Genomic DNA, 21713 nt, shown 5'->3' on the forward strand with positions numbered 1-21713 from the left:
CGCCTCTCCCCACCTACCTGTAATCCTCTCAAGAACTGCAAACAGGTTGCCTATCTCTTGGTATCCTAGTTTCCCCACACATAGTAGTAACTCAAAGGAGCAAATTGTTGATGTTAATGGCCAGTATTACTTTCTGTCTGCTCCACAAGATGGAATTTTAAGCATGAATACAGAGTTGTGCTCTATAGGCCATCTTTAAAGCCCTGGAAACCTCACATCAGGCCAGGGAAATTTAGTGTGAAGAGAAGGAATAATGCACATGTGAGACTTGCCATTTTGAGAGTCCATTGATGTTGGTTTTGAAACTCGGAAAGCTTTGCTTCAACATTTGTTTCAAAGAGGAAGAAAATGTTGAAAGTTTTTTTAAATGTTAGGCACATTGTGATTATTTGAATATTCTCTCGTGTTGATTTCCTGCATTACATCTTTAAAAGTGTCCTGATTTTCGTAAGTATTCCAGTGCTGAGTGGTATTTCCTGTCTCAGCATAAAAAATGGGTTTTAACTTGCAACCAGAAGTGTCAGAATCAGTTGCAGTGATGGAGATGTTGAGGCAGTGATGAGCACGTGGAAATACATTTGAATTTTGATCTTAACGCACACTGAATAAGTCTATAAATGTATATGAAATAAGTATGAGTGCCTTATCATAATTTTAAGTCTGATTTTTATTGTCAAGAATGTTTCCATTTAGAGTCCTTTTACTCTTGCCTTAAAGTGTTGGCCAAAGTTCATTTTTGTGTTTTTTAAGTCTCTTATACTCAAATTGTCGGGTATTATGTGTGATGAGGCCAGTCAAGGCAGAATTATGAAAATTACAGGTGGAAAATTAGGTCCTTTTCTTTTTTCTTTTCCAATACAGGCTACTTGCCTTACAGAATATCCTCAAATAACTTCCATCCTCGTTTAGAATAATGTACACAAATGCTGGGGCCATTACAGGTTCCCCTAGGAGTTTATTCCTCAGAAAAATGCGATTTGTTGCAGGTACATTTTTTACCTAATTTTTAATCTAAACTTTTGTTTTGCTCAATTTCATTCTTTTACCCCTTGGACCACCCGTATAGTTCTTCACAGAAGTTTGCAGAATGCTTTTTTGATAGGAATACTCATAATAATTAAAAGGAATTAGGTTCATTTATGTTTGCCATGCATGGGTCTGCTTTATTTTTTGTGTGCTTATTGACATGGCCTAAGGAAGCATTCCATTCTAAAGGATATCAGTCCTGGGTGTTCTTTGGAAGGAATGATGCTAAAGCTGAAACTCCAGTACTTTGGCCACCTCATGTGAAGAGTTGACTCATTGGAAAAGACTCTGATGCTGGGAGGGATTGGGGGCAGGAGGAGAAGGGGATGACAGAGGATGAGATGGCTGGATGGCATCACTGACTTGATTGGAAGTGAGTCTGAATAAACTCCGGGAGTTGGTGATGGACAGGGAGGCCTGGCGTGCTGCAATTCATGGGGTCGCAGAGAGTCGGACACAACTGAGCGACTGAACTAAACTGAACTGAAGGAAGCATAATGATAAGTGGGCAATTCTTAAACATAATCACAGAACTGGATTATAAGAGGTTCATATATATTCTTTTAAGTAGGTGTAAAAAATATTAGGCCCTTTCTTTTAGGCAAATGCTAGGTCTCTCATGTATGGGAAAATGAATGAAATAAGCAACCTGATCAGTTTGGTATTGGATTGTCTAGAACTTCTCCAGTAAGTTAGACTTGGATCAGTATGTTCAGTTCGACTTCATACTGTAGCCATAAATTGGGACGTTTCGATTTGCTGTATCCCAGAGACACCAACCTTGAGGCTTGATCTGGCCTTTATGGGTCTTTGTGTATCTATGATTGAGCCTGTGCCTGGCAGATGTCAGGTGTTTTGTTGGATAATTTAATGATGAAGTATGTGCCAATTAAGAAAAAACGAGTAAAGCAGCCATGTATCTAGTATTTTTGACACCCAGTGCCTATCATTTTTAATACCCTTATATGAAAGATGTATTTCAGTAAGATTTGTGCTATGAAATGAATAACAGCCAAAAGAAAAACATAAACAATAAACTTTCATTAAACAATATATAATCATGCAAGTAAATTAAAAATAAAAGCAAATGTTATAGAACAAAAATATTTTGGTTTTATAAAGTATAAGACATTAATGATTTCTTGGGAAAAAGGAAAATATTTTATACTGCCATGTACTCCATGACTTCCAAAGGGAGGATTGAAGTAACTCAAGTTTTCCTTCTTTGTCCTTACAAGCATTGTTTGTTTTGACTATTCCAAACACTTGAAGCTGTAGTACCATAGGAATTGGAGTTGCTAACTGCCATCCAGGCAAGCTCAAAGGATTCCAAACCATTTTGAACTTATTCTCTATATCTATGGCTGATTCATGTTGATGTTTGGCAGAAACCAACACAATTCTGTAAAGCAGTTATTTTTCAATTAAAAAATTTAAAAAAAGCATGTGGACAGCTGAGTCTCTGGGTGTACAAGTGGAGGTTCCAGATTACAGTGTTTATTTATAAATGATGCTTTATATAATATGAAGATTCAGTTCAGTTCAGTTCAGTCACTCAGTTGTGTCTGACTGTGACCGCATGAATCACAGCATGCCAGGCCTCCCTGTCCATCACCAACTCCCAGAGTTCACTCAGACTCATGTCCATCGAGTCGGTGATGCCATCCAGCCATCTCTCCTCTGTCGTCCCCTTTTCCTCCTGCCCCCAATCCCTCCCAGCATCAGAGTCTTTTCCAATGGGACAACTCTTCACATGAGGTGGCCAAAGTACTGGAGTTTCAGCTTTAGCATCAGTCCTTCCAAAGAACACCCAGGACTGATCTCCTTTAGAATGGACTGGTTGGATCTCCTTGCAGTCCAAGGGACTCTCAAGAGTCTTCTCCAACACCACAGTTCAAAAGCATCAATTCTTCAGCGCTCAGCCTTCTTCACAGTCCAACTCTCACATCCATACATGACCACTGGAAAAACCATAGCCTTGACTAGACAGACCTTTGTTGGCAAAGTAATGTCTCTGCTTTTGAATATGCTATCTATGTTGGTCATAACTTTCCTTCCAAGGAGTAAGCGTCTTTTAATTTCCTGGCTGCAGTCACCATCTGCAGTGATTTTGGAGCCCAAAAAATAGTCTGACACTGTTTCCACTGTTTCCCCATCTATTTCCCATGAAGTGATGGGACCAGATGCCATGATCTTCCTTTTGTGAATATTGAGCTTTAAGCCAACTTTTTCACTCTCCACTTTCACTTTCATCAAGAGGCTTTTTAGTTCCTCTTCACTTTCTGCCATAAGGGTGGTGTCATCTGCATATTTGAGGTTATTGATATTTCTCCCAGCAATCTTGATTCCAGTTTGTGCTTCTTCCAGTCCAGCGTTTCTCATGATGTTCTCTGCATATAAGTTAAATAAGCAGGGTGATAATATACAATATGTATTATTAAAACTCAGCAGTAACCACAGCAATTGTTTAGAACTTTGACGAACAAAAGGTGTTTTAAGTGGGAGGAGTATTTTATCATTGACTTTGTTTAGAGTTGACAGAGCATAGGGAAAATAGAAAGCAGTATGCCTTTGAGCTTATTTCTTTTGGTTTATTATTGAAAAATTCTTAATATTTTCAAATTTTATAATTCTCTACAGACAATAATGACTTGCCTGCACCTGGAGCACACTGTTCCCATTTCCCTGTCCTGGGTTCACTATTGTGGAAGATAGGAATTTTGCTTTGAGTACAATTTTAGGGGAAAAAAATGTTAAAAATACTCCATGACTTGCAGATATCCAATATATATTTTGAATGTCTAACTAGAAGAGAGAATGGAGGATGGGTGAAATCTCTCAGAAGACTATGGGTATTGGAGAGTAGCTGGCTAGTATCAGGCCCGTGGGGCAGCACAACAGAACATCAGCATTTTGCAAAGGGAAGTGAGGAGTAGAACAAAGAACTGATGTTCCATCCTATTGGTGATTGTTTTGGGTTGCTGATGGGAAGAGCAGAAGCAAGAGAGTTTTTCTAGGCTTAACTTCCCATCTCATTCTTTTAATTTCTGCCTTTGACCAGGGTTAGCCATACATACTGTTTTCTCCATTCCCTTGCTCAGTTCCTGAGAAGACCCCTCCTACTCTTCCTTCAGTGGCTTATCTGCTTCTGTCAATAATCTGGAAATTTTATAGTAAAACTGTGTGAAATGGGGAAACACTGAAATGCATCTCGTCATGCAGAACATTTGTATGCCAAATGTGTGGTACAAGTAGGTACAAGAGAACACCATTGTTCTCTTCTCAGACTCAGTTTTCTCTTGCTGAGTTAGAGCTGGCATGGAAACCCCCAACATCCTTTGTAGGCATTTTTATACACTTCCTCTCCAGTCAGAGCAAAGGTATCCAAGAAGTACAATTCTCTGAGATGGCCCTTAGTCATTCTATTTTAGTCCTTATTGCTCTGTCCAAGAGAAATCTCCATATGAGAATGCCTTGTACCCTGTTTCATGGCACCTCTATCTCTTACTCTCTTATCAAAAATAGAATTCCAGCATAGCCATTAGGATGGCTACTATTAAAACAATAGAAAATAACAGGTGTTGGTGAATGTGGAGACATTGGAACCTTTGTGTACCATCAGTGAGAATGTAAAATGGTGCAGCCACTATGGAAAACATTATGACAGATCCTAAAAAAATTTAAAAAAGAGTTAATACATGATCCAGCAACTCCACTTCTGTGCATACGCCTAAGAGAATTGAAAGCAGAGAGGAGACATTTGGGCACCCATATTCATAGAAGCATTATTCATAATAGCCAAGAGGGAGAAGCTGCTAGTCCATTGATGAATGAATGGATAAACGAAATGTGATATATCCATACAATGAAACATTCAGTTCAGTTCACTCAGTCGTTTCTGACTCTGCGACCCCATGAATCGCAGCACACCAGGCCTCCCTGTCCATCACCAACTCCCAGAGTTCACTCAAACTCAGGTGCATTGAGTAGGTGATGCCATCCAGCCATCTCATCCTCTGTCGTCCCCTACTTCTCCTGCCCCCAATCCCTCCCAGCATCAGCGTCTCTTCCAGTGAGTCAACTCTTTGCATGAAGTATTACTCAGCCCTAAAAAAGAAGGACTTTCTGACACATGTGATGACTTGGATGAACTTTGAGAACACTGTGCTAAGTGAAATAAGCCAGTCACAAAAAGACAAATACTATATAACTTAATTTATAGAAGATACCTAAAGTAGCCAAATTCATAGAGATAGAAAGTAGAATGGTGGTTACCAAAGGTTAGGTTGAGAGGGAAACGAAGAGTTGTTGTTTAATGGGTACAAACTTTCAGTTTGCGAAGAAGAAAAGTTCAGGAGATGAGTGGTGATGATAATTGCACAATATGAATGTACTTAATGCCACTGAACTGTATACTTAACGATGGTTAAGATGGTAAATTCTCTGTTATGTGTTTTTAACCTCAATTTAAAAAAAGAAAAGATGACAAAATTACATACCTAACCCTAATCCCAGAAAACTGCATGTGAAAAAAATTATGGGTATTTTACCACAATAAAAGATAATTTTAAAAATAGAATTTCAAATTTGTTACTTGTCACTCTTTTTTTTTAATTTATTTATTTTTGGCTATGCTGGGTCTTTGTTGCTGCATCACTGGATTGGGAAGATCACCTGGAGAAGGGCATGGCAACCCACTCCAGTATTCTCGCCTGGAGAATCCCTTGGACAGAGGAGCCTGTGGAGCTTTATTTAATGGGGTTACAAAGAGTCAGACGTGATTGAGCGACTAACATGCACTTGCACAGGCATGTGTGCATGTGTGCACGCACGCGCGCACACACACACACTGCTGGGTCTTTGTTGCTGGACAGGCTTTTCTCTAGTTGTGGTGAGTGGGGGCTTCTCTGTGGTTGCCATGAGCTTGCAGTGGCTTCTCTTATTTTGGAGCAGGGGCTCTAGGGTGCAAGGGCTTGGTAATTGCTGCTTGGGCTCTAGAGCACAGGCTCAATAGTTGTGGCCCATGGGCTTATTTGCTTCGTGGCATGTGGGATCTTCCCTGATCAGGGATAAAACTCATGTCTTCTTCATTGACAGGCAAATTCTTTACCACTGAGCCACCAGGGAAGCACCATGTCACTCTTAATATAAAATAACAAAGAGCTGTTTTAGGGATGTTAGACTCTGATGCCATGGGCCACATGCTATACCTCATTCCAAGCAAGTTTTGAAATCATGCTTGGTGGTTGCTGTGGTTTGAATACAACACATGGTTAAGCAATACTACCTTGTTTTTTCCAGATCAGAGACCAACGAAAGAGTACATCAGAATAGGAAATGACCACCACTGTCTATGATATCAGAGAAGGAGATGGCAACCCACTCCAGTATTCTTGCCTAGAGAATCCTGTGGACAGAGGAGCCTGATGGGCTGCCATCTATGGCGTCGCACAGAGTCGGACACGACTGAAGCAACTTAGCATGCATGCATGCATTGGAGAAGGAAATGGCAACCCACTCCAGTATTCTTGACTTAGCAGCAGCAGTCTATGAGATGGTACCCTCTTAGATGGAGAGCTTACATCCCTAGCTCATCTACATCAGATTTAAAGATCTGAACATTCACTTCAGCTCCAAGTAGAGCCTGCTTGTGCAAAATGATGTTTGGCAAAATGAAGTAAGCAAATTGGGTGTCATGGTGAATTAAAAGCACAATTTTGAAGAACAGAAGCCTTCAAAACCTGCAATGCAATATCCACATTTTGACATTTAGGTTACCAGGCCAGAGGTAGCATGGGTTATTGGTGAAAGAAAACTATGATTACCATGGAGACTATTTGGCAGTAAGAAATAGTAAAATAATGCTTTGATTTAAGCCATTTCTCCCCAGGGCCCACATATATAATAATTTATTTTCATAATATACCGAGGAACCAGGGAGGAATGGGTATTATTATCTCTACTTTATAGAAGGTGAAACTGAGAAATAGAGAAATAATTGACATTGAGGCAGTGACTCATTGGCAAGGTAGCCTTAGAAAACAGGCTTCTAGTTTCCTAATCTTGGGACCTCTTATGAATAGCTTGCCTTCTGTTCTGTTGATCCTGTTGAACAGAGCTGCACCTCTGTGTCCCCAAACATGACAATAGTTGGCTCTCTGAATAAGTTTTTTAAGTAAAGAAGCCACACAAGAAGATTGGGATCTTTAGGCCCCTCCAGAAGCAAGCAAATGTATGGATGATGACCAAGGAACTTCAATGTTGGCTGGAGAACTTCAGTTTCCTTGACTGTCACATTTCTCTGTGTCTAATTTCATTTGAGAGGAAAAAAAGACAACTGGAATTTCAGTAACTCCATTTTCTTGGCTTAGAAGTCACAAGCTCCAGTTAAGTGCTGCCCTGAATAAGTGGCTCCTCTGTGTTGAAGGAGAGACCACCCCCTGTTGCAGTTTCGCAACACACATATGGAGGTTTCCAGAAGCCCTCAGCTGGAGCAACTAAATGTGACTGAGACAACACAGTCCCAGAGACAAAGGTCAGACCTATTTTAATCTCTGAGTAAGGCTATTACTCTGGGACAAGGCCCTTCTTGTCTGATATCCTGCTATTTTCAGTGATTCACAAGCTTGAATCTCTTTCATCTGGGAGCACAGAGTCCCATCCCCCTTTCAGATTTGTTTGTGAGTTAAAATACTTCCCATCCGCAGTCTTCTCAGAGTGTCTTCATCTAGCCGTAGAATTCCTCAAGCTGTGACCTGGAGGAGTCCCTGGGAGGAAGAGTCAGGGCAGCTTGGAATGTGAGCCCAGGGGAGGATCTGGAGTGTAGCAGGAAGTGGGGTTGCGGCTTGCTTGGAAGGTCCTGCAGAGGCTCTGAACCAGTAGGTCACTGGGCAGCTGACTGTTCTGACAGTGCTCTGGGAGGCTTGCTCTGTACTGTCTGTTGAGGTGTATGTGTCATGCAAATGTTTCAAAGTCCAATCACTGTAGAATCCAATGGAATTAGGAAGAAAGACGCTCCCTTAGTTTCTTGATGACACAGCCCTCGTGTTAATTACTGATCCATTTGGATTGATCACCCTCATGTTTATGGGTTATTTCTCCAAAGTGAATGTTGCAATATAGAAACCTGCTTATCCAGTTTTCATATATCCTGTGGTTCCTGAGTTTGCCAGTTGCCTCCTTTCTTAAAAGCAGTTTTTTAATGGCTTCATCTACTATGGAAACATCTCAAAACTCTGTTTCTTAATTGTTTAATACCTCAGTTTGGTGTAGACAGAGAAGAGTTTGAGAAATGCAGTCAAAGCTAGCTTCAGAGAGTCTTCCCAGAGAACTAATAATGATGAATTACCACTTACTGATTTTGTACTGGGCAAATACTTTATACATATTATATAATTTGATCTATATAAGATCATTTTACTGAATACAAAACAAGGTTTAAGGTAGTTAGGTAATTTTCCCTAAATCACAGTTAGTTTATGACTAGAACTAAGATTCCATCTCAGATCTTCTTGCTGGTAAACATAATAGAATAATTTTGCTGAGACTTTGAAAATAAATGTTGGATCCTCTTCAATATCGTGGTCTTTGTGGATATCATAAAATTAAATATTTTCTAAATTTTCTTCTCTCTTATTCTTTTTAAATAAAAGGTCCCTGAAGTCAGTGAGAAACTGGTGAGTTGCCCTTTTCATTTGTTTATAAGAGGAAACATGAACTTCTGTGATTTTTCCACACATTCTTGCCACTTCCCTAAATCAAAGAAAAAAAGAGCCACAAAGCATGGCTGTAATGCCTGTTTTCGTATCAAAAGGTCAAAAACTAAAGATCCTTTAGCATGCCATGAGGAAATACTGGAAAGAAAGTATTGTCACAAAAATAACAGGAGTTGCATAAATAAATAAATAGGAGTTTTGAGGGGGTACAGAAAAGGAATTAACATTTTGTTTCTGAATTCTGATCCAGAGTTAATGTTTTCAGAAGAAAATTCATCCAGCAAAAAACTGAAGGCTTTTGGATTTGATTGTATCAAAATTCCACCCACAAAATAAAATTAGAAATTGATTACCTCCCCTCCTGTTCTCTACTGAGGTCAAGCAAACAGCAGAATGCACTACCTTTGCCATAGACTTTATGTATACCCCAGAGCAAGGTGGAGAGATAAGCTAATTATCCAAATTTTCAAGCCAAAGAAACAGTGATTTGGCTTCAATTATCTGGTAGAAAGTGTTTGGAAACCTGAATTACTTGCACATATTTTAATCTTTGCTTGATATAAATAGAGTGACTTTGTGTATAGGCCTTTTCACTTGATAGTTATCCAAGATTTCCTAGTTACTGAAATTATCTCTGCTCATGTAAAGAGAGGTAGTTTCATGTTCCACAGGGAGATAAGGACTGAGGTCAGAAATTTGGTTTTTAGGTCACTGCCAACAGTGAAGAAGGATGCAAATGGGGCTTCGTAGCCCCACCTTCACATGAGAATCACTTAGGGAGCTCTTGAAAGTGTACCAGTGGCCCTGGCCTCATATAAGGCCAACCAAGTCAGGATTTCCGAGATTGGAGTTGAGGTCAGTATATTTTCTGAAAGCTCTTTAGTGATTTGGAAGCATTCATGGTTGAGAATCATTGGATTCATCATGGATATTATCATGCTGATGATAAGTATAAAAAAGATGGAGAATATATTGGTTCTGTTGTCCAAATTATCCATGGACAGTTTATTTTTAAGAATATATCAAAAAGAGGTAAAGCAAAATGACAGTGTACGTTTATCTCCCTGCCCTTTTCATTAGTATTGTGGTCTCCTGTATCTGTCTCAAATAAAATGTCTTATAGTTCCCAAATCTAGTTATAAAAGCAAATTCTAAAGTACAAAAGCCTCCTTCAGAAAGATGAGAAAGAAAAATCTCTATGTTCTGACTGAATAGAGAACAACATTAACCAAAACACCATACTTTCAAATGATTCAGGAGTCACTTTCACAAATCCTTTGGCTTCATATTTTACTGTTCACACAGGCACAATTACTTTCCATATCCATTTGATGTTTTAAAGAAGTAGTGGTTCTTAGACTTTATTGTGCATCTGAATTACCCAGGGAACTTGGTAAAATCCAGGTTGCTGGGTCCTATTCTTGGGTTTTTCTGGTTTGATGGGTCTGGGGTGGGAATCCAATAATCTGCATTTCTAACAAGTTCCCAGGTGAGGCTGGTCTTGGGACCACAGCAAACTAAAGTAGAACTTGAACACCTCTCCCCAAAAGTTCATTATAATTGTGTAAAGAATAATGTGAATATTTACTTTAGTATTATTTTTATTCCAAACTAGATTTGATCAATTCTCTAAAAGTATATAAATAGGATAAAGTTTTAAATTAAAAAAAGAAGGTAAAGGAGACTTCCCAATTGTCCAGTGGCTAAGACTCCACCCTTCCAATGCAGGCCTGGCTTTGATCCTTGCACAGGGCGCTAGATACCACATGTCACAACTCAGACCCAGCGCAGCCCAAGAAGAAAAATGGGAAGGAAATTTGAGTGAAAAGTAAAGTTTGAGTAGTAAAATAAAACCAAACAGCACATATATATATATATATATATATATATATATATATAAGCTATTTTAAGAAGATACAGAAAATAAAATCTATTTTGCTATTTAATAAAACATACATTTGAGAGTATTAATTCTATGTAGTAAATATGTCATTCCTGTGCTTTTTCTTGCTTCTAAATTCCTTAGAAACTTAAGTGATATAATATTTAGCTATTCCAAAGTAAAAGAAAATGGAAAATTGCCTCGCCAGTCCTAGGGATACTGGTCAATGATGTGAGATTCCGTTTTGCCCCTCTGTATGTGCTCCTCTGTGTGTGACTGCTTTCAAACAGAATACAGTAAAATGAAATGAGGGGTGACATGCTTGGTTTACTTAGTAAAACTGTGCATAGTAGATAACTGAAAAAGTGATTTGGAGGCTTGAAATTTTTAGATTCATTATCCACATGAAACACAAAGTCAAAGGCAGGAGGAAATCTGAGCAAATGAAGCCAGGCAGGTAGAGACTGACATGGTGTCCTGACTAGTGGGAGCATATGGCCCAGTGCTGTCAGATAGTTGATTTATTGAGAGAAGCTAGAACAAATTTTTATACAAAGTGTTATGCATTTTAACTGTTGGCAACAAGTTCAATTAAAATAAATAATACTATGTGAGTCAAACCAGATTTGGGCCAGCAAGATTTGGCCTTGCTAATTTGTAAACTCATCTTCAGGGATTCATTTTTCCTGGTTAATTACCAACTCCTCTTTGCATTCTGAGTAGATTTCTACCCAGGCAGCTAATTGAAGCAGAGCCAAACAAATTATTGACTCTTACTTGCATGGCTTTCCTTTAATCCACTGGTTCTCAAAGTGTCATCCAAAGTTGTATCAGTGTCTTCTGGGAACTTGTTAGAAATACAGCTTAAACTTGCCCATCTGAAATGGGCTAATTTCAGATGGCCTGCTCCAACCTTAGCCAGAAACTCTGGGAATGGAGCCAGAAATCTGTTTTAACAAACCCCTCCTTGTGATTCGGCTGCCCACTAAAAGTTGGAGGGCCCCAATTTACTTTAAGAGAACTTAAGGCAAACTTATTAAACCAGAACAGATCTACTGGTTTGGTAATAAGATGAACTCCTTACCAGAATCCAAGGCCAGAGTGCTCCATTTCAAATGGTGCCGGGTATCATTACCCCATTAATTGATACTTTGGTATATTTCTTTTTAAAAATATTTATTTATTTACTTCGCTGCATCAGGTCTTAGTTGCAGCACTCAGGATCTCTGATATTCATTGCAGCACTTGAACTGTTAGTTGCAGCATGTGGGATCTAATTCCCTGACCAAGGACCAAACTCAGGCTCCCTGCATTAGAAGTAAGGAGTCTTAGCCACTGGACCACCAGGGAAGTCCCAGACACTTCTGTATATTTCATTTAAAAAGATAATTCCAAAGTAGCATGGAGAGTCTCATTTGAGAAATTTGCTGAAGAATATCTGTCAGTTTAGGGGTTGTTGTCATTGATTAGTCACTCAGTCATGTTTGATTCTTTCATGGACAGTAGCCCACTAGACTCCACTGTCCATGGGATTTCCCAGGCAAGAATATTGGAGTAAGTTGCCATTTCCTTCTCCAGGGAATCTTCCCAGCCCAGGGATCGAACCCAAGTCTCCTGCCTGGCAGGCGAATTCTTTACAGCTGAGCCACCAGGGAAGCCCCTAGGGATTGTGTCAGTGCTTATTTACTCTTTTTTACCAGCTGCTCCAGTTGTTGTGGTTGGTGTCAGATGAAAATATTCACACTTCCTTCTGTAGCTCACATTTACCAGTTTTCTGAGGGTCACTAGAATGTGAGTATAGTTATAGATACTTGCAACTACCCTTCTAATGGAAAAACAGCTTCAAATATACAGTGTCAAGGTATATCTAAAGAAGAACATTTATTCTCAATAAAAGAGAATTTAATCTTAAATTAGTATATTTACCAATATCCAGATGTGTGGCAACAAATACTAGCATTTGAACTGCACGTGCTGTTTTCTTCCCTATATTAGACACCTCAGAGTTGGCTGGAGTGACATTAGAAGTGCTGATGGGCACTGAAGAGGCTTGGTTTCTTCTTGTCTCTCCCTATCCCTCCATGTACCTTCAGCGGGTCATTTGTGACTTCCCTTTTCTCAGCCTGTAAAAGGAAAGCCTAGATCTGAATGATCTCTTCTGAGAGCCTTTCAGATCTGAAAACATTCTGTAATATTAAAGGCTTATTGTCATGTGGGTTATGAGCCTTAGCTGAAGCTTCTTTAGTTGTTTGGCTGTCTGTGGATTGTGTATTCACAGGCATTCCATTTAAATCTCATGCTCTGAGCTCATTTACTTGTACTTTTATAGTAATACTTAAGCATTTATATATTGCTTTTCATCTTCAAAGCACTTAACATACTTAAGAATCCTTCCAGCAACACTTTGAGGTAGCTAAGTATTATTAAAATAGAAAGAGGAAGAGGACAAGGGAGAAAGAAGGAAGGAGAGGGAGAGAGAGAGAATTTTAAGTCCTTTAATGATTTGTCTCTGGCTCAAGGAAGAGAATATACCAAGGGGGCACAATTAGAAATTTTTAAAAAATAGTTTTTTTAAAAACAGGGGTGGGGGGAGGAAGAATATACCAGGGCCAGAATTAAAACTACTTCCCTGTTGTGTGTTAGACTTGCTATCAAGCTTTTGTCCTTCCAAACGTTCTTAAGGGTTTAGAATCCTCCCTGTACTGCTCCAGGATTTCCTCGAATCTTTGTAGGCTGAAGGCATTTTGATATTGTCTACCTTCTTGGAGGGCAGAAACACATCTAGCACAAGTACAGTGCTCAGTTTATAACAGAAGTTTGCTGTTGGTGATGGTGTTATGGATCCTTTCCTGTTTTAAGCTGATGTAACCAAAAGCAGAAGGGAAAAGTGAAGATTTCTACTGCAGCAAATTCATGGAGTAGATGGTTTGGGCTGCTAGCTTGCGGGTTTGCAATCTTAAATTTCCCTGTAGCTTACTAGAGACCAACGCCTTTTAGAAATAATGCCAAACATATGTTGAACTTTAGTAACCTTTACTCTGTAATGAAAATGTAACTCTGAGCAGGGTGTATAATCAAAAACCTAATGATGAAATTATTGCTTAGAAATTTAAAGTTTGGTTTGAGGATTCTTAATGCTGACATGGAAAGAACAGTGTGAATGGAGAAAGAGGTTGTGCGGAGGGATGGCAGGGAGAAAAGGACAAATAGAGGGAAAGGAAGATGGGTTTTCTGGAGGAGACTCTGAAGAAGAACTTCAGCTATCACTACAGTGTCCTCAAGACATGTTCAAAGACAGGAAGACCAGTGCTGAGAGGTAAATGTCGAAAGTACCCATATGAATGAGTCTCTTGTATGAAGTTAGATCATTTTTAGCATAGTGCTATATATTTTACTTCACAAATTAGATCTGACTTTTTTTTGCAATCCACTTTAATCCAAGAATTCATGTCTTTGTAAATTTCTAATCCACTCTCTGACAGTTTTAGAGGTGTTACAGAAATTTGTGAAACAGCTGCTTAGGCTGAATTTTTTTTATATGTAAACTCGTTAAGTTCTGATAAAATACGCTGGCACACAAAACAACCCGAAGCTAGTTCATCAATATTTAATGTTAGGATGCAAAAAAATGGAGTTTTGCTGAACCGTGTTTCTAAGTTGGAGTCTTTTCCTGGCAAATATTTAAGACGTCCTGCCCTGGGACTTGTTATAACTGCCTTGCTCACACTGTTGTTAAACATGCATTTGCCTCAGAAAATACTTCCCTTGTTTTTCTGTTTATTTGCTCACTGAGTTTTATTTTCCAAAAATACTAAAATTTACTAAGAGATGAAAAGACGTCATAGAGGAGGGGGCTAAGTGTGGCCTCCTGTTTGTTTCTGGCTGAGCAGCTTCTGCTGCTAACATTTCCCTGAAGTCCCAGCAGATCTTGTGCCTGGAGCTCATCTTCCCAAGTTCTGAAATGGGAGGTTTTCTATTGATTGAGGGTCGATAGGGCTTTCAGGTGATTCACTTTCTCATGCTAGTCTACTCATGACAGATTTGTTCATACAACATTAGTAATTTGCAGGGTGCAATGGAGATAGTTCATATTTGGAATTAGTCTACTCTAAAGAATTCCTTTAAACAAAACAGTCCAAATTGCAGTACTTGGATGCAATCTCAAAAAACGATAGAATGATCTCTATTCCAAGGCACACCATCCAATACCACAGTAACCCAAGTCTATGCCCCAACCAGTAACGCTGAAGAAGCTGAACGCTTCTATGAAGACCTACAAGACCTTTTAGAACTAACACCCAAAAAAGATGTCCTTTTCATTATAGGGGACTGGAATGCAAAGGTAGGAAGTCAAGAAACACCTGAAGTAACAGGCAAATTTGGCCTTGGAATATGGAATGAAGCAGGTCAAAGGCTAATAGAGTTTTGCCAAGAGAACACACTGGTCATAGCAAACACCGTCTTCCAACAACACAAGAGAAGACTCTACACATGGACATCACCAGATGGTCAACACCGAAATCAGATTGATTATATTCTTTGCAGCCAAAGATGGAGAAGCTGTATACAGTCAGCAAAAACAAGACCAGGAGCTGACTGTGGCTCAGACCATGAACTCCTTATTGCCAAATTCAGACTTAAATTGAAGAAAGTAGGGAAAACCACTAGACCATTCAGGTATGACCTAAATCAAATCCCTTGATTATACAGTGGAAGTGAGAAATAGATTTAAAGGCCTAGATCTGATAGATAGAGTACCTGATGAACTATGGACGGAGGTTCGTGACATTGTACAGGAGACAGGGATCAAGACCATCCCCATGGAAAAGAAATGCAAAAAAGCAAAATGGCTGTCTGAGGAGGCCTTACAAATATCTGTGAAAAGCAGAGAAGCAAAAAGCAAAGGAGAAAAGGAAAGATATAGGCATCTGAATACAGAGTTCCAAAGAATAGCAAGGAGAGATAAGAAAGCCTTCTTCAGCAATCAATGCAAAGAAAGAGAGGAAAACAACAGAATGAGAAAGACTAGAGATCTCTTCAAGAAAATTAGAGATACCAAGGGAACATTTGATGCAAAGATGGGCTTGATAAAGGACAGAAATGGTATGGACCTAACAGAAGCAGAAGATATTAAGAAGAGGTGGCAAGAATACATAGAACTGTACGAAAAAGATCTTCACGACCCAGATAATCATGATGGTGTGATCACTCACCTAGAGCCGCATATCTTGGAATGTGAAGTCAAGTGGTCCTTAGAAAGCATCACTATGAACAAAGCTAGTGGAGGTGATGGAATTCCAGTTGAGCTATTTCAAATCCTGAAAGATGATGCTGTGAAAGTGCTGCACTCAATATGCCAGCAAATTTGGAAAACTCAGCAGTGGCCACAGGACAGGAAAAGGTCAGTTTTCATTCCAATCCCAAAGAAAGGCAATGCCAAAGAATGCTCAAACTATCACACAATTGCACTCATCTCACATGCTAGTAAAGTAATGCTCAAAATTCTCCAAGCCAGGCTTCAGCAATACGTGAACCGTGAACTTCCAGATGTTCAAGCTGGTTTTAGGAAAGGCAGAGGAACCAGAGATCAAATCACCAACATCCTCTGGATCATTGAAAAAGCAAGAGAGTTCCAGAAAAACATCTATTTCTGTTTTATTGACTATGCCAAAGCCTTTGACTGTGTGGATCACAACAAACTCTGGAAAATTCTGAAAGAGATGGGAATACCAGACCACCTGACCTACCTCCTGAGAAATCTATATGCAGGTCAGGAAGCAACAGTTAGAACTGGACATGGAACAACAGACTGGTTCCAGGAAAGGAGTACATCAAGGTTGTATACTGTCACCCTGCTTATTTAACTTATATGCAGAGTACATCATGAGAAATGCTGGGCTGGAAGAAGCACAAGCTGGAATCAAGATTGCCGGGAGAAATACCAATAACCTCAGATATGCAGATGACACCACCCTTATGGCAGAAAGTGAAGAGGAACTAAAAAGCCTCTTGATGAAAGTGAAAGTGGAGAGTGAAAAAGTTGGCTTAAAGCTCAACATTCAGAAAACGAAGATCATGGCATCTGGTCCCATCACTTCATGGCAAATAGATGGGGAAACAGTGGAAACAGTGTCAGACTTTATTTTTTTAGGCTCCAAAATCACTGCAGATGGTGACTGCGGCCATGAAATTAAAAGACGCTTACTCCTTGGAAGGAAAGTTATGACCAACATAGATAGCATATTCAAAAGCAGAGACATTACTTGCCAACAAAGGTCTGTCTAGTCAAGGCTATGGTTTTTCCAGTGGTCATGTATGGATGTGAGAGTTGGACTGTGAAGAAAGCTGAATGCTGAAGAATTGATGCTTTTGAACTGTGGTGTTGGAGAAGACTCTTGAGAGTCCCTTGGACTGCAAGGAGATCCAACCAGTCCATTCTGAAGGAGATCAGCCCTGGGATTTCTTTGGAAGGAATGATGCCAAAGCTGAAACTCCAGTACTTTGGCCACCTCATGCGAAGAGTTGACTCATTGGAAAAGACTCTGATGCTGGGAGGGATTGGGGGCAGGAGGAGAAGGGGACGACAGAGGATGAGATGGCTGGATGGCATCACTGACTCGATGGACGTGAGTTTGAGTGAACTCCGGGAGTTGGTGATGGACAGGGATGCCTGGCGTGCTGTGATTCATGGGGTCGCAAAGAGTAACACGACTGAGTGACTAAACTGAACTGAAAGAATTCCTGGTTGGACTTCCTTTGTGGTGCAGTGGATAGGAATCTGTCTGTCACTGCAGGGGACGTGAGTTCAGTCCCTGGTCCAGGAAGATCCCACATGCCACAGAGCAACTAAGGCCTTGCATCACAACTACTGAAGGGCCTGTGCTCCACAAGAGAAGCTACCACAGTGAGAAGTCTGTGCACTGCAACCACAAGTAGCCCCTGCTCATTGCAATTAGAGAAAGCCTGCGTGTAGCAACAAAGACCCACTACAACCAAAACTATTAAAAAACAACAACAACAAAGAATTTCTGGTCTTCAAGACATCCTAGGTCAGTAACCAGAAAACTTATCACGGTGAAAAGAATCACCACATAATAAATGGCACCAGTCAATATTGGAGGTTATTTTGTCTAGGCAGTTGTAGAGCCAGAGAAATTGTCTTCATACATGACCAGAAGTCACTTGAAGACCAAGAAGACTTGAAGACCCATCTTCCTTATATGGTGCTAAAGGAATGCTCCTAAATTTTTACTTTGCAATTCTTTTTTTTTTTGACAGTGCAGCTATCCAAGGCATATAGCTCTGTGCTCCGCAAGTCTGTTCCTTAATAGCTTACTACATTCAGCTTTGTATTTTGATGTACTGTGTTACCTATTTTTTTTTTGTTGTGTTAAATTTAAGCTCTTTTAAAGAGGAATCATATTTTAGTAATCTTTACTATCTCTTTTTGTGCCTATAGTTTTGCTTTGCACTCCATAGAAGTTTAATACATAGGATTTGTCTATTCTATGTATGTAAGTATGTATTTATGTATGTTTATATATATGTATCTACTTATTGCGAGGCCCTCCTTTTTTTTTTTCTTTTTCACCAAGTAGTTCCTTCTGTGAAGTGCCTGGTTAATGATCTAACTAGAAAATAATCTCTACCCCTAGTGTTTAAAATACATTATATCATGGATCCACAATACTTCCAAAGAAACACAGGGCAGCCATCCTCCTCTTATATAGCCATCAAGTGTGAAACCATATGATTGGGAATAGATTATCTAACCAATACATCTCCTCCCACCCCATGCCAAAAAAGAAAAAAAAGGCAAAGTGTCAGGTATTTCTTCAGGCACTGTGGGAAATGTATCAAAGTATCAAAATAAAAATTGCTATATCCCCAAATTCTTCTCACATACTTACTCTTAAAAGAGTGCCAGGAAATAATGTTCAGGCCCCATGTATTTAAAATGTGTTAGAACATGCTTCATTGGGGTTTTGGCTAACAGCATTGTGAGATGCAATTCAATTTAGTGCACAACATTTCTCTAGAGTGAGTTTTAAGAAGAAAAATATCTAAGGCTCTATTTATTAATGTCAAATAGACTTTGAAAACTAATTCATCTAATTTGCTTTCCTAACTCTTCATTTATTGACCCTTTAAACCATCTTTTTCTGTCCTAAATTTTTTTGAATAAGTAATATAGTTCCACGGTTCAAAAAACTGAAAGGTTTAACAACTATTCAGAGGTAAGTCTCCTATTCTTATCCTTGTCTGGCTGCTCCCCATCCCTAATCTTTTTTCATTACACAATATTCCTCAGCTATCTTTTCATATTGTGCATAAGGAGTTTTCTTATTCTCTTTTAATGTTATAGAGTATTTGTAAGGATGTACCACAATTAGTATAAAGTCTTCAACTGATAGACACTTAAATAGTTTCCATTGTTTTAGTATTATAAACAATTATTCAATGAATAAATTTGTGCAAATGTCATTTTGCAAATTGGCAAGTTTATTGGTCAAATAAATTTTCAAAAATAATATTTCTGGAAATTTTCTGTATGCATTTATTAATCGGTTAATGTTGACAAATTGTTATCATAGAGATTTTGTCTAAATTTATACTCCTATAGGTACATTTTCAAGTCATTGAATTTTTGTCAATCTCCTAGATGAAAAGTAATATATGAGTGTAATTTTAATCTGTATCTCTTATGATGAGTGAGGTCAGTATCTATCCATATGTTTAAGAGTCATTTTTTTGAACACTCTGGTCATGTAACTTACTTTTAAGTTGTCATGTTTTTTTATTATTGATTTTAGGTGCTCTTTGTATATTAGAAAAATTATTTTTCAATTTAATTTGAAAAGTTTTTTTTTTTTTTTTTGCCAGTTTGTAAAATTACTTGGCTGTGTATGTGTGTCTGTGTCTACATTTCAGAATTTTTTAAAATGTTGTTGAACTTATAAACTTCTGTTATGGCCTCTAAATTTTGAGCCATATTTAAAAAGCCTTCCACATTCCAAAGTTAAAAAATATTTTTTTATGGTTTAATTTTTTATATTTAGATCTCTGATCCCCTTGGAATTTATCTTGGTATACAATATGAGATATAGATCAATCTTTTGACATAATCAGAAAAACTAAAATAAAACCTTCTTATAGTTTAGAATAAAAATTGAATCTCTTTTAAATAATGGGTCAGATTGGTTGTCTACAATGATTACTCACTCAAAAATACCCTTCACTTCATATTAGCTGCATAACTTCCAACTTTAACAAACTCAAGAGTCCAACCTTAAATTAACCAAGAATAGTTAACTTCTCATAGAAAGTGAAAGTGAAAGTGAAGTCGCTCAGTCGTGTCCAACTCTTTGCAACCCCGTGGACTGAAGCCCACCAGGCTCCTCCATCCATGGGATTCTCCAGGCAAGAATACTGGAGTGGGGTGCCATTTCCTTAATTATTCAGCATATCTTTGGCCACATAATGTGAAAAGCCGACTCATCAAAGAAGACCCTGATGCTGGGAAAGATTGAAGGCAGAAGAAGAAGAGGATGACAGAGGATGAGGTGGTTGGATGGCATCACTGACTCAATGGATATGAGTTTGAACAGATTCAGAGATGGTGAAGGACGGGGAAGCCTGGCGTGCTGCAGTCCATGGTGTTGCAGAGTCTGACACGACTGTCTGGATGTTAAAAAAGTGAGATTCAATTCTGGTTCTGCCATTTAGCTGCCTGATTGTGTAAACTTGAGCAAGTCACTTACCCTTTTGGTTCTGTATTCTGAATTGTTTGTCTTTGCTCTAGGAACGAATAACTGTACAAACTGTACCATGAATAACAACAACATTCAGCATATAATTAATGCCTTCAAAGGTCTATAGCACTGAACATAGTACATTAGTTTTGAGTTCCACTTTCAAATTCCTATAGTCTAATATGACTGACAGATCAAGTGAATACAGAACAAATATTGAGTTAGATATAGAAAATCTATATCATATACTTCAGATGGGGTATAACGGTCCAAAAACGAACATAATCAGTAGATAAAAGGTTGTAGTTCTAACCAGAAGGGCTCACTGAAGACATGCATTTTGAAAAACCTCCTGAGGGAAATGGCGACAGGAGTAAATGGAACAGGGTACAAAGTGGCCTCATAGTAAAAGGAGCTTCTTGAAGTGCCTAGACAGGTTTTTTTACTGGAGAGGACACAAAACAGGTGTGAGTTGTTGACAGAATTTGCCATCACTTTTAAAAGCCTACTTAGGGAAACCAAGTATGAAAGAGTCCATATGTTCCTAAGATAAGACTATACTGATACACTGGAGCTGTTGCTGGAATCCAGTATCTTACCACAGATAACAGGCACTTGAAGATGACCTGGCTAATAAGAACAAATGTAAAGGGGCAAACCTTACTCAGTCCCCAACTCCACACCACCCAGTTCACATCAAGAGGAATAGCTCCTGGTTGGTATGGTCACTAGTGACCACAATGAGAGTTTCATGGATTGCTAGTAGCCTGTTAGTTGCATGTAAGGAACAATTAATTGGTCAAAGCCATTGTCTTGGAGTAAATTGCTTTCTCAGATGTTCTAAATATCTCAGTAAAGTATTCTGTGTAGATATTTACATCGGTCATTTAAGGAGTTCTGAAATATGAAGAGAAGACTGGACTGGATGTTAAAAGAAGTGAGATTCAATTCTGATTCTGTCATTTAGCTGCTTAATTGTGTAAACTTGAGCAAATCATGTACCCTTTTTGTTCTGTGTTCTAAATTATTCATCTTTGCTCTAGGAGTGAACAACTATACAACTCAATGGCTTACAACAATAGAACATAAACAGTTTTTCATGTTCTTGACATATGAGAAGCTGGATCATATGCATGTCTGTTTCCAGTGTCCTCTTCATTCCAGGCTGAAGAGGCTGTCTCTTCTAGGACATGTGAGTCTGTGGCAGAGGGAAAAGAATAGGGAGCTGGCAACATCACATGGTGACTTTTAAAGTTTCTGTTTGCCCATGGCATATGCAATGTTCCTTTTCATGCCACCGGCCAAAGCACACGGTCAAGCCCAATGTCAACGGAGTAG

General features: G+C 38.9%; 1 long non-coding RNA gene across 1 annotated transcript in view; it reads right to left on the reverse strand.

Moving 5' to 3' along the window:
- Nucleotides 1–2069: 2069 nt before the first annotated feature.
- LOC147365809 (uncharacterized) overlaps nt 2070–21713 on the reverse strand; it is a 30757-nt gene continuing 11113 nt past the window's right edge. Inside the window, exon 2 of the long non-coding RNA XR_015132803.1 lies at nt 2070–3416. This is a non-coding gene — a long non-coding RNA (uncharacterized LOC147365809). The remainder of the gene's footprint in view (nt 3417–21713) is intronic.

Source organism: Bos grunniens, chromosome 9 (assembly GCF_055505025.1).
Source record: "Bos grunniens cultivar Pamir isolate PY7600 chromosome 9, Bosgru_T2T1.0, whole genome shotgun sequence".
Taxonomy (NCBI): domain Eukaryota; kingdom Metazoa; phylum Chordata; class Mammalia; order Artiodactyla; family Bovidae; genus Bos; species Bos grunniens.